The sequence below is a fragment of the Pimephales promelas genome, chromosome 16 (genome assembly GCF_988280905.1).
Source record: "Pimephales promelas chromosome 16, fPimPro1.hap1.1, whole genome shotgun sequence".
Classification (NCBI taxonomy): domain Eukaryota; kingdom Metazoa; phylum Chordata; class Actinopteri; order Cypriniformes; family Leuciscidae; genus Pimephales; species Pimephales promelas.
Genome location: NC_142784.1, coordinates 31,809,622 through 31,828,457, shown reverse-complemented (window position 1 = coordinate 31,828,457; position 18,836 = coordinate 31,809,622). Strand labels below are relative to the sequence as shown.

The 18,836-nt window shown below is 39.3% G+C and overlaps 3 pseudogenes across 3 annotated transcripts; all 3 read right to left on the bottom strand.

Annotated features, from left to right (window-relative positions):
* Positions 1-577: 577 nt before the first annotated feature.
* LOC120470731 (uncharacterized) lies at positions 578-6,497 on the bottom strand (annotated as a pseudogene). The gene is made up of 3 exons (XR_016146734.1): positions 5,821-6,497; positions 3,060-3,223; positions 578-2,525 (listed from the first exon to the last, which is right to left on the bottom strand). The product of XR_016146734.1 is annotated as an uncharacterized LOC120470731 (transcript).
* An 85-nt stretch (positions 6,498-6,582) lies between these two features.
* On the bottom strand, positions 6,583-13,123 carry LOC120470750 (uncharacterized; annotated as a pseudogene). Its single transcript, XR_016146735.1, has 3 exons — positions 12,982-13,123; positions 11,845-12,114; positions 6,583-10,383 (listed from the first exon to the last, which is right to left on the bottom strand). The product of XR_016146735.1 is annotated as an uncharacterized LOC120470750 (transcript).
* A 944-nt stretch (positions 13,124-14,067) lies between these two features.
* Positions 14,068-16,948, bottom strand: LOC120470694 (uncharacterized; annotated as a pseudogene). The gene is made up of 2 exons (XR_016146737.1): positions 16,243-16,948; positions 14,068-15,991 (listed from the first exon to the last, which is right to left on the bottom strand). The product of XR_016146737.1 is annotated as an uncharacterized LOC120470694 (transcript).
* Positions 16,949-18,836: the final 1,888 nt, after the last annotated feature.

The window sequence follows — 18,836 nt, the reverse complement described above, 5'->3', positions numbered from 1 at the left end:
TATAGAATGATTAAAAAAAAATCATTTATGTGATTAAAAATTAATCATTCTGTGATCATTAGATAGATCAAACAAGAAAAGATGTTGTTTCAGTTTTATTTTATTTTGTCAAAATCAATCAAAACCCACAGCCAATCAGTAAAGCACTTTATAAATGTATCAAATTATTATTATCATTGCCAAAATTTGTTGTTCCAGCAGCGACGTTTCTAAGAAACCGTTTCTGAAAAAGAATTGTTGCGTGTCGCCATCACGGCTGGTTAGGACAAAAACTCTGATTAACATGGAAAAGATACTGTTTATCCCGCGTCATGTGTAGTTAGGACACAGTGTAAGAGTTATTAGGGACTTTAAGCAACAGCTGCTGATAGAACGGCAACTAATTTCTAGGTTAATGTCTAGTTTATAGCAGTTAACTCAGTATCACTACTAGAAAGATTACTGTGTTTATACAGAGAAACATGACAGTATCACGTCTGCCAAGAGCATTTGAATGTCCACGTTATCACAGTTGTAAGGGGTTTACAGTCAAAGACCCAGAATCAGATATGAAGAATGAAGACCCAGAGTCAGAATTAAAAAAAAAAAAAGTTTTACTTAATGTAGTTAGCAGTTTCATCAGCTTCAGGACTCTCACAGGAGTTCGTAGGCCGTCTCTCTTCCAGTTACAATGATCACAGCAGTTATACCATTTCCAAGGTCTAAGCTACGTCATTGCTTACAAGTTAAATGATTCTCATTGGCCAAGAAATAGATAAACAGTAATTTTCCACACATTTACAGATAGACGAAACAGATCTCTATCGATTATTCAGCTGACACTCAGAGGCTCGTCATGACCTTCCAGGTCACAGATTTGGGTTGTTGGCGCCAGTGTGTCCAGAACAACAAATCAGTCAATCTCCGATAATGGCAGTGGTTCCTTAACCTGCAACCAAAAAGACCAACACACACACCGACACACTGCTTTTCCAAGGTTGAATTTGGCCAGGCTCTAACTATATACAGGAGAGTCGTCTCAAACCATCACATCAAGGTAATGCCTTCTTTCTCTCAAGGAAAGCTAAACTTTAGTCTAACTGGAAAGTAAGGCTTTAACAAAGACGTGCTATTCGCATCCGGTGTGAATCACAGATCCAGACTGAACAAAACTCGTCACAGTATGAGCACTTGTAAGGTTTTTCTCCAGTATGAATTATTTGGTGCTGTTTCAGATGACTAGATATAGTTAAGCTCTTCCCACAGTCACAACACACGATCTCTCAGTTCATTATGTGTTGTCTGGTGCCGTTTAAAACTATTCAGCCATGAAAAACTCTTTCCACAGAGAGAACACACATGAGGCTTCTCATCTGAATGAACTATCAGGTGTGAATTTAGATTTGACAACGAAATAAAATCTTTACCACACTGATCACAGTTGAATGGTTTTTCTCCAGAGTGAACGTGCAGATGACGCTTGAGAGCTGATACTACAGTGAAACTCTTCTCACACTGAGTGCATGGATACGGTTTCTCTCCAGTGTGAATTCTCATGTGTGTGTTAAGGCTTCCTTTTCCTCTGAAACTCTTTCCACAGAGAGAACACAAGTGAGGTTTAACACCTGTATGAAAAGTTAGGTGTATTTTGAGACATGATGTTGAAGTAAAACCTTTTCCACACTCAGAGCAGTGGTACGGCTTCTTTCCAGAGTGAACTTGCTCATGTTGTTTCAGGGATCCAGAATGAGTGAAACTCTTGTCACAGTATGAGCACTTGTAAGGTTTTTCTCCAGTATGAATTCTTCGGTGCTGTTTCAGATTATGAGATGTAATAAATCTCTTCCCACAGTCACAACACACATGATCTCTCACTTCATTGTGTATTTTCTGGTGCAGTTTAAAACTTTTCAGCCATGAAAAACTCTTTCCACAGAGAGAACACACATAAGGCTTCACATCTGAATGAACTTTCAGGTGTTGTTTTAGTTGTGATGATGAACTAAAATCTTTCCCACACTGATCACAGTTGAATGGTTTTTCTCCAGAGTGAACGTGTAGATGATAACTGAGAGCTGACGCACGAGTAAAACTCTTCTCACACTGAGTGCATGGATACGGTTTCTCTCCAGTGTGAATCCTCATGTGTGTGTTAAGGTCTCCTTTTCCTCTGAAACTCTTTCCACAGAGAGAACACACATAAGGCTTCACATCTGAATGAATTTTCAGGTGTCGTTTTAGTTGTGATGATGAAATAAAATCTTTACCACACTGATCACAGTTGAATGGTTTTTCTCCAGTGTGAACGTGCAGATGATACTTGAGAGCTGTAGCATTAGTAAAACTCTTCTCACACTGAGTGCATGGATACAGTTTCTCTCCAGTGTGAATTTTCAAATGTCTGTTAAGGTCTCCTTTTGCACTGAAACTCTTTCCACACTGAGAGCAGGAGTGCAGCTTTTTGGCTTTTGTTTCTTGAGTTTTGAAGTCGCAGTGTTTCTTCACTTCATTTAGTTTCTGTCTTTGCTCCTTCACTTCCATCTGGTCTAAAATAAACATATGAATCAGTTAGAATCAGTTCAATGATGTTAAATGTGAGAATTAAACACACTTAGCAAGGGGTGTGATGGTATGGGAATTTTTCTCTCTGCGGTGAAGCAGCAAGAAATCTCGCAGTTTGGCGGTTAACCGACCAAAAAAAATAAAAAAAAATAAATAAAAAAATAAATAAATAAAAAAATCACCCGCAGTTTGCAGACGCGATTAAGAACATGTAGCTTGTAAATAGAGCCCAACCGATATAGGATTTTGAAGGCCGATACCGATAGAAATATTTTTGGGTTTTAAAATCCGATATATCAGCCGATATTTTTTTATTTATTTATTAAACATCAACAGATTTCCTTAACATTAGTTATTTGTAGTTATTTATAAGTTTCAACTAAAATAATATAATGCATTTTAAAAACGATTAAAACTGGCTTATGATCATTTACATGCATTTCTCTGTCATTTCATTTGTAATCCATATTTCAGATCTGAAAGCAGTCAACAATAAAGAATCAAGAATGGACACCAACCTATTTGTTCCTCAGTATCTTCATGTTTTATTCTGGATGGTTCTGGATCAGTCAAGTCTTCAATTTCCACTTTAATAAACTCCATCTCCTCTTTAATAAACTCCATCTCCTCTTTAATCTCCTCTTTAATGAACTCCATCTTTAACAGTCACACAGGACCAGATCTGGAAAATCAAAGATGAGTTACTGAATTTATACTGGGTTACTTTAACAGTAAACACATGGTGCCTTCGATTTAGTTCAAATAGAGCATTGCAATTGTTATATGTAGCATATAAAACAACTGTAGATCAACCCCGTAATACCTTCGTTCATTTCCGGAACACAAATTAAGATATTTAAGATATTAAGATCGCTCCTGCATACTAGTCCATAGGCTTCTTGAGGGAATGACTCTTGCTGGCATCGAAAAGTCATTAAAGACATTGTTAAAATAGTCCAAGTGACTACAGGGGCTCAATCTTAAGTTTATCAAATGACGAGTATACTTTTGTGCGCAAAAAAACAACAAAAATAACGACTTTATTTCAACTATTCGTTTATTTCTCCCTCTGCCTCGAGTCAGGTTACTAGTTTAATAGCGTAAGCTTCTGTTATTGTACGTCACACGCATCACACACACATGACCAGCATCGGCCACAGGGCCTGAAGTTAATTTTTTTGGCCACCGGCCACTGTGGCAGGTGGATTTAAAAATTCACCCGCCACAGAGACTTTTTACCAGCCATTTTTTTTTTGCCTCATAAACGTAAAAAAAAAAAAAAAAAAAAACAAACCCGGGAATTTCACAATATTGTTCTTTAACTTGTAAGAACACACATTTTAGTGCTGTCAAGTAATAATAACTCTAATAACATACATAAAAAAAAAATATTTTTATTCATTGATTTTGACAGACACACACACACACAACATATATAGTATATACTCAACAGATAGACCTACCGCAGCTCGTAAACAAATCACACGCGGCTGTGTTGATGGCGGATTTAGTCACGTACAGGTCTTACTCTTAACAGCTTTTAGTTACAGCGTTCAGGAACGGTTAAATATGAACTAAATTAATAATGTTATTACTGATAAAATTACCGGGTACCGGACATTTTCTCACCGGTTCCCAACTCCCAACATGCACAGTTGCACACGCACACACATCTGTGCAACTGTCATTGTACTGTAACCTACAACAGCGACGCGTTACATTATCTCATCCCATCTCACCAACAGTTTAATACTCGCACACGTAGTCAGAAAAAGAGCCTCATCTTCTTTCTGATCGCATGAACGTTACGAAACAACAGTCGCTGTCATAAATCAGCCGCTCACGAACCTTGCCATTGCCGCCGATTGTTCACTTTGTATTAAAATGTCTTCTTTACTTTTCTTTTTCTCATCCTCATCTTTTTGTTGGCTGTTTGTTTTGTTTCAGCTGGCCTCTTTACCCCAGTAATGTGCCGCCAAATTTTAGCTAAAGTCCACCGCAATAGCGGACTTCGTTGAAATGTAAAAATCCTAATGAATCACTCAATTCTCATTGGCTACCCGCCAATGTGGCAGGTAGATTGACAGTGTTACCCGCCAATAGCAAAATTCACCCGCATTTGGCAGGTGGTCGGGTGTTAATTTCAGGCCCTGGTCGGCCAATAGTGAGCCTACGTGTGACGTAGCTTTACACAATAACACTACGTTAACTGACTACAGGCCCATGGAGAAGGCAGTGAATAGTTGAAATAAAGTCGTTATTTTTGTTTGTTTTTGGCACAAAAAGGATTCTTGTCATTTGATAAACTTAAGATTGAGCCCCTGTAGTCACTTGGACTATTTTAACGATGTATTTAATGACTTTTCGATGCCAGCTAGAGTCATTCCCTCAAGAAGCCTATGGACTAGTATGCAGGAGCGATCTTAATATCTTAAATATCTTAATTTGTGTTCCGAAGATGAACGAAGGTCTTACGGGGTTGGAACAACATGAGGGTGAGTAAATACTGACAGAATTTTCATTTTTGGGTGAACTATCCCTTTAAGGGACTGAGAATGACACGACCATAAAAATGTGGATCACAAATACTGAACAAAATTATAATAATTTAAGTTTTTTTTTCAGAATAATTTATCTTGCTCATTATTTAATTTCAATTATCATATTGCAATTTTTGGTTGAACTAGGCTTAAACTTTCCAAATTGGTGAACTATTGTGAGGGATAGCAGATCTGCCAAATTCAAGGTTACTGAGTTTATACTTTAATAATTACACTTCTTAAATAAAATGGCCACATGTGCTTGATTTAAGAAATATAGATAATGTTGATACGGTTATGTAGCATTTAAAATGACTCTATAAAAAGGTTGTTCATTGTTATGTGACTTAAGATTTTATGAGGATGAAACAAGTCACATGTTAAATTATCCTATATAAATTAAACAGTAATCTTACAAAGATAACAGAAATCCTACAAAATGTTCCTACCGTTATACATAACGTTATGCTAATCAAAACTAACGTTAATGATTTAATTCTCTGTACGTTACGATACGAACTGTACATTTGGGCAAAACAAACATCAATTTTTACATGATAATATAACAACTCTCACCTGCAGACTGGAAATATGCGGCATATATTTCACATTTGCTCTTCATTCATGATCGTTAACAGCGTCACTTTCAGCCTCAACTGGTGAAAGTTTCAGCTCTTGTCTCGTGTCTTTCTCTCTTTTTAACTGCATTATCAAGAATTTTAACATAATATACACTTACAGTGGATCACAAAGTGTTCGACGGTAACATTCATAGCAGCGTCAAAGGAAACAACAGAAAGAGAGAGAGAAGAAGGAAAACAAAGCTCTAAATACTCTCGCGCTTCACTCTTCTGCGCAGTGCGCATGCTCAATGCGCGCGGTGTCATATTTCTTAAAGGGGCCGCATTCAATAAATCACATCTACGCACTCGACCAAATCAACTTTTACTATAGCCTAAATAATATGAGCAGTAAAAATATTTATAATATATGGATTCAACAATAGATTCACCCTTACATAAATTCCCTGCATCTTGGTGAATTAAGTTGGACCTCAATGCATAATGTGATTTATTAAGGTCAGCCAACTGTTTCTTGAAAACAACAAAATACATTTATAAATAAAATAGCCAATTAACAGAATATGAATAAAACCCAAAGGTAAATAATCATAGGCGGTGTGTGTGTGTAAGACTGGACAAGAGCTCTGACTCAAACCACTGCCTGCTGAACATTGGCGTGACGAGCCAACATCGGGCCCTAATGCAGGATTATTAAGGCGGGCCCCGCTACAGCATGATGACGTAATGTCCACGAGTAGGCTAACATGAATAGGACAGTATAGGATGATAGAAACACAGCATATAAGTGACGAGATAACTGTGATTGATGTGATGTTGTTAATGTATTAATATAGAATGATTTAAAAAAATCATTTATGTGATTAAAACTAACTCATTCTGTGATCTTTAGATAGACCAAACAAGACAAGATGTTGTTTCAGTTTTATTTTATTCTGTCAAAATCAATCAAACTCAGAGCCAATCAGAACAGCGTGTGGGCGGAGTCTCACGGAAAGTGCACAGCACCTGAGAGTAATCTTGGCAATCGCAAGAAAATGGATAAGGCTACATAATCAAATTCACAAATATTACACCATTTAAACATTATTCAAATACAAGCTACTGAGTTACAAATTATCTCAAATTATACACTTGTTTGTTTACATTTTCATTTCAAAAACTGAGGTGAATTATCCATTGTTGCTTTTACAGCTACAAAGCCGGGAGCACTAAATTATATTCAAAGTCATATTACACATTTTTAACATAAAATAAAGCACATTAACAGTACCTGAGATTATCGTTCCTATCATGCCAGCAGCCGTATCACCCTGTAGCCTGGTTAGTATCTGGAAAACCAGGTTGATGCTGGAAGAGGTGTTAGTGAGGCCAGAAGGGGGCGCTCACCCTGTGGTCTGTGTGGGTCCTAACGCCCCAGTAAATTGATGGGGACACTATACCGCCCTTCGGACGAGACGTTAAAGGGTTAGTTCACCCAAAATAACCAACGAGAATACTGTTTGTCCAAAAAAATAAAAAATAAAAATAACGACTTTATTTGATTATTCCTTTTCTTCCTTGTAGGCCTGAGACGAGAGTTCAAGAGATTTCCACGACGGAGAACTGCGATCTCCTTCAGTTCACGGGCGCTTCGTTCTGCGCATGCGCCAGAAGTGATCGTTTGCGCGCCTACGTCACTCATTGTTAATACAGAGATGTCAGAAGTTTTACCTTTCACTAAACATATTTAGATGTACAGGAAATTGCAATATGGAAGACGATTTCGATATATCTAAATATGTTTAGTAAAAGGTAAAACTTCTGAAATCTCTGTATAAACAACGAGTGACGTAGACGTGCAAGCGTTCACTTCCGCCGCATGCGCAGAACGAAGCGCCCGTGCCGTCAGATCAGTTTGACATGGTTGTTGTGGTTACACGAGGTAAAAACGATATAAATACTGTTCGTTTTCTCACACAAACCGCTCGTTTCATTTCTTAGGCCATAAATGTGTACATACAGTGATGTGAATAAGTTTGGACACCCATGCTAAAGTTGCCTAAAAAGAGGAATAAAAAAATCATCTTTTGGATATTGATCTTAATGCCTTAATGAGAAAAATGAGGAAAACTCCAACCTTTAAGGACACAAATTTTCTTTGTGAATGAATAATGTATCATAAGTAAATAAATGTTTTTCCTTAAAATACAAGGTGCTTAAGTCAGGGCACCCCTATGTTAAATTCCCATAGAGTCAGGAAGATTTTTATTTTTAAAAGCCAGTTATTTCATGGATCCAGGATAATATGCATCCTGATAAAGTTCCCTTGGCCTTTGGGATTAAAATATCTCCACATCATCACACACCATTCACCACACCGAGAGATTGGCATGGTTTTACTTCAGTTAGCCTAATAGCTGGTTTGATTTGCATTGAAAGATGATCTTATGGAAAGTACCCCATGCCAGTCTCTCGGTGTGGTGGAAGGTGTGTGATGATGTGGGTCTGTATTTTCCACACGACTGACATCAGGTTCAAGTACACACAAGCCGCCGACTTAAGGCCAATTTATACTTCTGCGTCGAGGGTACGCCGTAGTATACGGCGTTGGCTTCGCACGTAGGCGACGCCGTTGTGAGCATTTATACTTCTGCGTTCAGGTATTGGTTGCTCTGCAGTACTGCTCCGAAACGCTAGGAGGCGGCGGAGGGTTTTAATGTTCCACTGTGTTTAGATTCCTCGCGGCTAGGTTACTACAAGCAATAGCGACTGAAAGAGAGTGGATCATGTTGGAGTTGGAGCTTATTGGGGTGGAAAAACAGTTCATTTTAGTGAAATTACTAAAACTGAAAGGCAGAAATGAGAGAAGACGTCGGAGAAGATAGTACGTGTGTAAATGCGTGAGAAGGTACGTGCGGAAATGCGTATGAGGAAATACGATGCTACCAAGACGACCAATCACCGATCTTGCGGTCCGCGTCGTCGCGACGTGTAGTTACATTTTTGAAGAGGTGCGCGTCAGGCAACGCGGAAGGGTACGCGGTATGGGACGCGTCTGTGCGTATGGTACGCCGTACCTACTGCGCGCACCCTACGCAGAAGTATAAATTGGCCTTTACTCGTGTACATCAGTTTGGCTGGTGGTAACATTGCCTCCCATGGCCGAAACTGGTATTACGACACCTGCCGGGCCGGGGCTAGTAATTTAGCATGCTAATTTAGGTTACATCTCGGCAGCACTATAACTTGTATAACTTTTTTAATGACATCATTGCACTTATTTCTTCTCATTCTTTTGATGTGTGTAGCTCATTTGTTGGATATTTTTACCTCAATTATCCCATATGGCACCTTTAAAGTCTTTACAACACTGATCATTTAAATGTTTTTTTTTTCTCCAGAGTAAAAGCTGAGATGGATTTTTAAACCTGTGGAATTTCTGAAACTTTTCTCACACTGAGTACAGTGGTTTTTCTTTTAACAAAAACGCGCTATTCGTGTCCAAGGTGAATCTAGACTGAACGAAACTCTTGTCACAAACTGAGCACTTGTAAGGTTTTTTTTCCCAATTTTAATTCTTTGGTGCCGTTTCAGATGATTAGATGTAATAAATCTCTTCCCACAGTCACATCACACATGATCTCTCACTTAATCGTGTGTTTTCTGGTGCTGTTTAAAACTGTTCAGCCGTGGAAAACTCTTTCCACAGAGAGAACACACATAAGGCTTCTCGTCTGAATGAACTTTCTGGTGTGAATTTAGATTTGATAATGAAATAAATCCTTTCCCACAATGATCACACTTGAATGGTTTTTCTCCAGAGTGAACCTGCAGATGATACCTGAGAGCTGATAGTAAAGCAAAGCTCTTCTCACACTGAGTGCATGGATACGGTTTCTCTCCAGTGTGAATTCTCATGTGTGCGTTAAGGTTTCCTTTTTGACTGAAACTCTTTCCACAGAGAGAACACAAGTGAGGTTTGACACCTGTATGACAATTTAGGTGTATTTTGAGACATGATGTTGAAGTAAAACCTTTTCCACAGTCAGTACAGTGGCACAGCTTCTCTCCAGAGTGAATTTGCTCATGTCGTTTCAGGGATCCAGAATGAGTGAAACGTTTTCCACACTCAGAGCAGTGGTACGACTTCTCTCCAGAGTGACTTTGCTCATGTAGTTTCAGGTTTCCACCCTGAGTGAAACCCTTGTCACAAACTGAGCACTTGTAAGGTTTTTCTCCAGTATGAATTCTTTGGTGCTGTTTCAGATAACTAGATCTAGTAAAGCTCTTTCCACAGTCACAACACACAAGATCTTTCACTTCATCATGTGTTTTCTGGTGACGTTTAAAACTGTCCAGCCGTGAAAAACTCTTTCCACAGAGAGAACACACATAAGGCTTCACATCTGAATGATCTTTCAGGTGTTGTTTTAGTTGTGATGATGAAATAAAACCTTTCCCACACTGATCACAGTTGAATGGTTTTTCTCCAGTGTGAACGTGCAGATGATACTTGAGAGCTGAAGCACGAGTAAAACTCTTCTCACACTGAGTGCATGGATACGGTTTCTCTCCAGTGTGAATTTTCAAATGTCTGTTAAGGTTTATTTTCTTTTGGAAACTCTTTCCACACTGAGAGCAGGAGTGCAGCTTTTTGGCTTTTGTTTCTTGAGTTTTGAAGTCGCAGTGTTTCTTCACTTCATTTAGTTTCTGTCTTTGCTCCTTCACTTTCATCTGGTCTAAAATAAACATATGAATCAGTTAGAATCAGTTCAATGATGTTAAATGTGAGAATTAAACACACTTAGCTAGGGCTGTGACGGTATGGGATTTTTTCACCGCAGTGAAGCAGCAAGAAATCTCGCGGTTAACCGACCAAAAAAAATAATAATAATAATCCCCCGCAGTCACGTCACACACTGTAGACGCGATCAAGAACATGTAGCTTGAAAATGACAACGTAAATGATTCACTATTATCAAGCAGTAGTCTTTATTGACAAATTAACAATTATATTAAATAAATTAATATTAACAATTAAGCCAAACATATTTCTTTTAAATAATTATAAAGCAGTTTTCTTTATCATTATCAGCAAATTAACATTTATATTAAATTGTAAATAATAAAAAATAACTATTAATTATGCTAAACTTAACATTTTTTTAATAATTAGTAAAAATTAGAAAATTAAAAAATATTTTTTTTATTTCCAGGTTCTACAAATTAGAACCTGGAAATGAAATTGAATGATTAAATGAGTGCAGAATGAGAAGAGCCATATAACCACAGCCTATAGAGGTGATTTATAGGCGAGTTATAGACTATAACAGCCTAAATATGTCTGCAAACAAATCTCCATCTCCTTTGTTAAAGGGATACTCCACTTTTTTTGGAAATAGGCTAATTTTACAACTCCCTCAGAGTTAAACTGTTGGGTTTTACAGTTTTCGAATCCATTCAGCCGATTTTCTGATATTTAGAAGAATATCAGTAACCAGACCGTTTCTGTTCTCACTGACCTCCATAGTAGGAAAAAAATATATACTATGGAAGTCACTGAGACCAGAAACAGTCTGGTTACTGATATTCTTCTAAATATCAGAAAATCAGCTGAATGGATTCGAAAACGGTAAAACCTAACAGTTTAACTCTGGGGGAGTTGTAAAATTAGCCTATTTCCAAAAAAAGTGGAGTATCCCTTTAAGGATGCGTCAGAGAGAAATGCACGTTTCATACACATTACATAATTAGAGGACACCGGTATTATTCGTGATTGTGAGATTACAAACAAATAAAAGTAGTTGTAAATAATGTATTATTATTTTCTGTATGACCAGAAATTATGGAGTAGATGGTGATGTTTCATCTGTTGATAGGAAAATGCAAGTGTTCGTGCCCGCGCCTCCGTGACGTGCAATGCGCGTATGCATAATGGACTGTCACTCCCTTGTGCAAGAAGCTTTTTTTTTTCTTCTTCTGAAACCCTTGAACATAGGACTTGTGGAATACAGTAAGCAGCAATTAGAAAACAAGACACCTGTCTGTATAAAGTATCTTTGAAAGGTCAGTTTTGTCATTCTCTTGTTAAAACAAAAACTGGCTTATGATCATTTACATGCATTTCTCTGTCATTTGTAATTCATATTTTCAGAGATACGAAAGCAGTCAACAATGAAGAATCAAGAATGGACACCAACCTATTTGTTCCTCAGTATCTTCTTGTTTTATTCTGGATGGTTCTGGATCAGTCATGTCTTCAATTTTCACTTTAATAAACTCCATCTCCTCTTTAATAAACTCCATCTTTAACAGTCACACAGATTTCAGCTGCTACTCCTGGAGTTTGTCCTTCTCTTGTAGGATGATGGGAATATTCCCAGTATTTATTGGTGAATTGTTGTGGGAGGGGCTTCACTGCAGGTGTGAACTGTGATCACTGTGTGATACTGACGCCCACAGGACCAGATCTGGAAAAATCAGAGATAAGTTACTGAATTTATACTGAAATAATTTAACAGTAAACACATATGGTGCCTTTGATTTAATTCAAATATAGAGCATTGTGATTGTTAGATTTTAGTAGCATATTAAACAACTGCAGGTTGATAATTTTCACGTAACTCAAGATATAATTGGGATGAAACAGGGCACAGGTTCTATTATTCAATTAATATCTAAACTAATCAGAAATGTAACATAAGACAACAGAAAACAACCATTGATAAGGGACTGAGAATGTTGACACAAAAGAAAATAATCTAACACTTGACCACCAAAATGTGGATGACAAGTACTTTACAATACTATGATAATTTAAGTGTTGTTGTTTTTCAGAATAATTTATCACATATTCCTCATTATTTAATTTATCATATATTGCAATTTTTGGTTGAACTAGGCAACTTAAGCTTTCTTAATTGGTGAACTATTGTGAGGGACAGCAGATCTGCCAAATTCAAGGTTACTGAGTTTATACTTTAATAATTACACTTCTGAAATGAAATGGCCATTTGTGCTTGATTTAAGAAATATAGATAATGTTGATGCGGTTATGTAGCATTTAAAACGGCTCTATATAATGATTATTCAATCATTGTTATGTGACTCCAGATTTTATAAGGATGAAACGAGTCACATGGTAAATAAATTATCTTATATAAATTAAACAGGAATCTTACAAAGATAATATAAATCCTACAAAATATTCCTAATGTTATACACATAAATGTATGCAAATCCAAACTAACGTTATGATTTAATTATCTGTATGTTATTTTGCTACGAACTGGACATTTGCGCAACACAAAATTCATGATAAATATAACAACTCTCACCTGCAGACTGGAAATATGCGGCATATATTTCACATTTGCTCTTCATTCATGATCGTTAAACAGCGTCACTTTCAGCCTCAACTGGTGAAGTTTCAGCTCTTGTCTCGTGTCTCTCGCGCTTCTCTCTTTTTTATTGCATTATCAAGAACTTTAACATAATATACACTTACAGTGGATGACAAAGTGTTCGACTGTAATATCCATAGCAGCGTCAAAGGAAACAACAGAAAGAGAGAGAGAAGAAAGAAAACAAAGCTCTAAATACTCTCGCGCGTCTCTCTTCCGCGCATGCTCAGTGCGCGCGGTGTCATATTTCATAAAGGGGCCGCATTCAGTAAATTACATCTACGCACTGGACCAAATCAAGTTTTACAATAATTAATAATGCACACTAATAAAATATATAATATATGGATTGAACAATAGATTCACACTTACATAAATTCACCGCATCTTTGGACCTCAATGCATAATTTCCATGTCGGATGAGCGAGAACTGAAGTAGTTGAAGGACATTGCAGTTCTCACCATGCGTCGTGGAAATCTCTTGAACTCTCGTCTCAGACCTACAAGGAAGAAATTGCCTTCTCATCTGAATTAATTTTCAGATTTAATTTTAGCTGTGATGATGAATTAAAGTCTTTACCACATTGATCAGTTACATGTTTTTTCTCCAGAGTAAAAACAGAGATGGATTTTTAAACCTGTTGAATTTCTGAAACTTTTTTCACACTGAGTGCAGTTGTCCGGCTTCTCTCCAGTGTGAACTCGCTTGTGCTTTTTCAGGTTTCCAGACTGAGTGAAACTCTTGTCACAGTATACTGTAAGCACTTGTAAGGTTTTTCTCCATTATGAGTCCTTTGGTGCAGTTTCAGATGGTCAGCTCTAGTAAAGCTCTTCCCACAGTCACAACACACATGGTCTCTCACTTCATCATGTGTTTTGTGGTGCAGTTTAAAACTCTTCAGCCGTGGAAAACTCTTTCCACAGAGAGAACACACATAAGGCTTCTCATCTGAATGTTTGATTATTAACTCTTTACTGAAAATAATGTCAGACTCAATTAGAATAAAATCAGATGTTTACAATTTATTATGTCAGGTAAATGTATCATGCCAATTTCATAATCAGTTCAAAGATAATAGATACAAAACATCAAATGCTCTTGAATTAATAGAGAAGATGCGAACCTTGACATTTCTAAAATACATGACGCAAACTGTTTTTCGTTCGCCCTGAGGCTATTACATTTTATTTAAACCTCTATCACATGGAAACAATGGGAATTTGGGAACCGGCGGAGTGGGAGCCAATATTAGGGGATCCCGGGGCAGGGAAGGAGAACCAATGAACTTGAGCAAAACCACTGGAACTGGCGCCCAAGCTGAAGCCATGGCGACGAGCATCCGATGAGTAACCTGAGAGCCAGAGGACTGATGTGGAGCCGGAGTATAATTTGTAAGTCCGTAGCGCAGGCGGGATCTCTTGTAGAGCCGGAAGGACGAAAGTCATGGTGGAGCCAGAGGGACGAGGGTCTCTGGTGGAGCCAGAGTATAACTTGTAAGTCCGCACCGCAGGCAGGGTCTTTGGTGGAGCTGGAGCATAACTTGTAAGTCTGCAAACGCAGGCAGGGTCTCTGCTGGAGCCAGAGGGTGCCTGGTGGAGCCGGAGGGACGAAGGTCTCTGGTGGAGCCGAGGGTGTGACGAGCCAAGCCGAGTTCAAAGCCCAGTCTTTGAATACTTATGCTGATTAGATTAGGATTGGTAACACTCTAGAGTCTATGGTGGGTTCCTAAGCATGTTTAAGGTCGTCACCCAGGTCCTCTGCCCTCTAAACGTATATAAACTACAATACTGCATAAGACTTGATGACTGCATCTACTGACAGCTCAACCAAGTTACAACCAAGTCTCCTGGTCTCCGCTCATGAGTTTCCTACAAGATGTTGTTTTAGACTTGATGACAAATTATAATCTCACTGATCACAGTTAAATAGTTTTTTCCCCAGTGTGAATAAACATATGCCTTTTTAAACCTGTTGCATCTTTGAAACTCTTCTCACACAGAGTACAGATATACGGCTTCTCTCCAGTATGAATTCGCTCATGTGATTTTAGACGTCCCAGCCGAGCAAAACTCTTGTCACAGTATGAGCACTTGTAAGGTTTTTCTCCAGTATGAGTTTGTTGGTGACGTTTCAGACAATCAGCTCTAGTAAATCTCTTCCCACATTCACAACACACATGATCTTTCACTTCAATATGTGTTTTCTGGTGTTGTTTAAAACTCTTCAGCCTTGGAAAACTCTTTCCACAGAGAGAACACACATAAGGCTTCTCATCTGAATGAACTTTCAGGTGGTCTTTTAGATCTGATGACAAAACAAAATATTTTCCACACTGAACACAGCTAAAAGTTTTTTTCCCAGAGTGACGGAGCAGATGAACACTGAGACCTGATGCACGAGAAAAACTCTTTCCACACTGAGTGCATGGATACGGTTTTTCTCCAGTGTGAATTCTTTGGTGCCGTTTCAGTTCACAGGATGCAGTAAAGCTTTTTCCACAGTCACAACACACATAATCTCTCACACCGGTGTGTATTTTCTGGTGAAGTTTAAAACTGTCCATCCGTGAAAAACTCTTTCCACAGAAAGAACACAAGAATGGCTTCTCATCTGAATGAACTTTCAGGTGTTGTATTAGATTTGATGATGAATTAAAACCTTTACCGCACTGATCACACTTGAATGGTTTTTCTCCAGAGTGAATGTGCAGATGTTTACTGAGATTTGATGCTTGAGAAAAAGTCTTTCCACACTGAGTGCATGTATACGGTTTCTCTCCAGTGTGAATTCTCATGTGTATCTTAAGGTTTATTTTCTTTTGGAGACTCTTTCCACACTGAGAGCAGGAGTGCAGCTTTTTGGCTTCTGTTCTTTGAGTTTTGAAGTCACAGTGTTTCTTGACTTCATTTAGTTTCTGTCTTTGCTCCCTCACTTCCAGCTGGTCTAAAATAAACGTAAAAATCAGATCAATGAGGTTAAATGTGAGAATTAAAAACACTTTGCAAAACAATAGAAAACAAGACATCTATCTGTATAAAAGTATCTTTAATGTGCAAAGTTGGGTTCTGTCATTCACTTGTGAATGCGATTAAAAGTGGCTTCTGATCATTAGTATTCATTTCTCTATCATTTGTAATCCATATTTCAGAGATACGAAAGCAGTCAACCATGAAGAATCAAGAATGTTCACCAACCTATTTGTTCCTCAGTATCTTCATGTTTAACTCTGGATGGTTCTGGATCAGTCATGTCTTCAATCTCCTCTTTAATAAACTCCATCTTTAACAGTCACACAGATTTCAGCTGCTACTCCTGGAGTTTGTCCTTCTCTTGTAGGAAGATGGGAATATTCCCAGTATTTATTGGTGAATTGTTGTGTGAGGGGCTTCACTGCAGGTGTGAACTGTGATCACTGTGTGATACTGACGCCCACAGGACCAGATCTGGAAAAATTAAAAGATAAGATACTAAATTTATACTGGATTATTTTAACTACATTTAAATCAAATGAACATATGTTTTCTGTCAGGAATGTGGGTATCCCACATGTTTTTTGTAAAAAATGACACATGGCCAGACTTTTGATGTTCCTGGTCAAAAACAAAATTAAAATAAAAACCCACTAGACAATGTTTACAGTAACATACGTGAAGCATATAGGGCTGCACCCTGCCCCCAATTTCGACTTTGGGTATTCTATAAGAATCACATCTTACAGAATATTTAGACTAATTGTTGCATAGATTGCATATCTGTTAATGTTCCTATTATCATGGAGCTGCACTCAATTGCACTTTAATGTATTATTGTATTGCACAGTCATTTTTGCACATTTGCTTACATATATGTACAATATTTAAAATTTTCAATATGTTCAAATTCTTATTCTACAACATTTTTAATTTTGTTTGTGTGTGTGTGTGTGCGGTGCGCGCTTTCTTTTTTAAGTACTTTGTACTAGTCTTGGCATTCACTGTGGACATCAAAGAAAGAATTTCATTGTATAGGAAAAACTTGTTTTTCTCTCTGTGCATATGACAATAAACACTTTGACTTGACTTTGATTTGACTTCCGGAGGACGACTGACAGAGTAGGAACCTATATCAGGGGATCCCAGGGCACAGACGGAGAACCGATGGGCTTGAGCAACACCACTGGAACTGGTGCCCAACATGAAGCCACAGCAACTAGCATCCAAGGTGGAACCTGATGGCCAGAGGACTGAGGAGCCGGAGTACAACTTGTAAGTCCGCGGTGCAGGCAGGGTCTCTTATGGAGCCAGAGGGACGAGGGTATTTCGTTAAGCTGGAGGAACAAGTGTCTCTGGGGGAGCTGGAGTATAATTTGTAAATGGTAAATGGACTGAATTTATATAGCGCTTTCACAGACCTAAAGCGCTTCACATATTGCCTCACATTCACTCACTCATTCATACACCGACGGTGGTGTCAGCAATGCAAGGCACCATCCAGCTTGTCGGGAGCAGCTGGGGTTAGTTGTCCAGCTTACAGACACCTCAGCACTTGGTCAGGTGGAACCGGGGATTGAACCACCAACCTTTGAAACACAGACACTGCCGCTCATTGTAAGTCCGCGGTAGAGGCAGGGTCTCTTGAGGAGCCAGAGGGACGAGGGTCTCTGGTGAAGCCGGAGTATAACTTATAAGTTCATGGCACAGGCAGAGTCCTCGGTGGAGCCGGAGGGATGAGGGTCTCTGGTGGCGTTGGAGGGATGAAAGTCTCTAGTTGAGCCGCAGGGATGAGGGTCTATGGTCGAGTCGGAGGGACGAGGGTCTATTGTCGAGCCGTAGGGATGAGGGTCTATTGTCGAGCCGTAGGGACGAGGGTCTATTGTCGAGCCGTAGGGACGAGGGTCTATGGTCGAGTCGGAGGGACGAAGGTCTCTGGTAAAGCCAGAGAGATGAGGGTCTATGGTGGAGTTGGAGGGATGAAAGTGCTTGAGTCGGAGTGATGAGGGTCTATGGTCGAGTCGGAGGGATGAGAGTCTATGGTCGAGTCGGAGGGATGAAGGTCTCTGGTAAAGCCAGAGAGATGAGGGTCTATGGTGGAGTCGGAGGGATGAAAGATGAAAGTGCTTGAGTCGGAGGGATGAGGGTCTATTGTCGAGCCGTAGGGACGAGAGTCTATGGTCGAGTCGGAGGGATGAAGGTCTCTGGTAAAGCCAGAGAGATGAGGGTCTATGGTCGAGTCGGAGGGACAAGGGTCTCTGGTAAAGCCGGAGGGATGAGGGTCTCTGTTGGAGTTGGAGGGATGAAAGTCTCTCAACAAGAGGGATGAGGGTCTATGGTCAAGCCGGAGGGACGAGGGTCTATGGTCGAGTCGGAGGGATAAAGGTCTCTGGTAAGGCCAGAGAGATGAGGGTCTATGGTGGAGTTGGAGGGATGAAACTCTCTGGTTGAGCCGGAGGGATGAGGGTCTATGGTCGAGTCGGAGGGACGAGAGTCTATGGTCGAGTCGGAGGGACGAAGGTCTCTGGTAAAGCCAGAGAGATGAGGGTCTATGGTGGAGTTGGAGGGATGAAAGTGCTTGAGTCGGAGGGATGAGGGTCTATGGTCGAGTCGGAGGGACGAGAGTCTATGGTCGAGTCGGAGGGACGAAGGTCTCTGGTAAAGCCAGAGAGATGAGGGTCTATGGTGGAGTTGGAGGGATGAAAGTGCTTGAGTTGGAGGGATGAGAGTCTATGGTCGAGTCGGAGGGATGAGGGTCTATGGTCGAGTCAGAGGGACGAAGGTCTCTGGTAAAGCCAGAAAGATGAGGGTCTATGGTG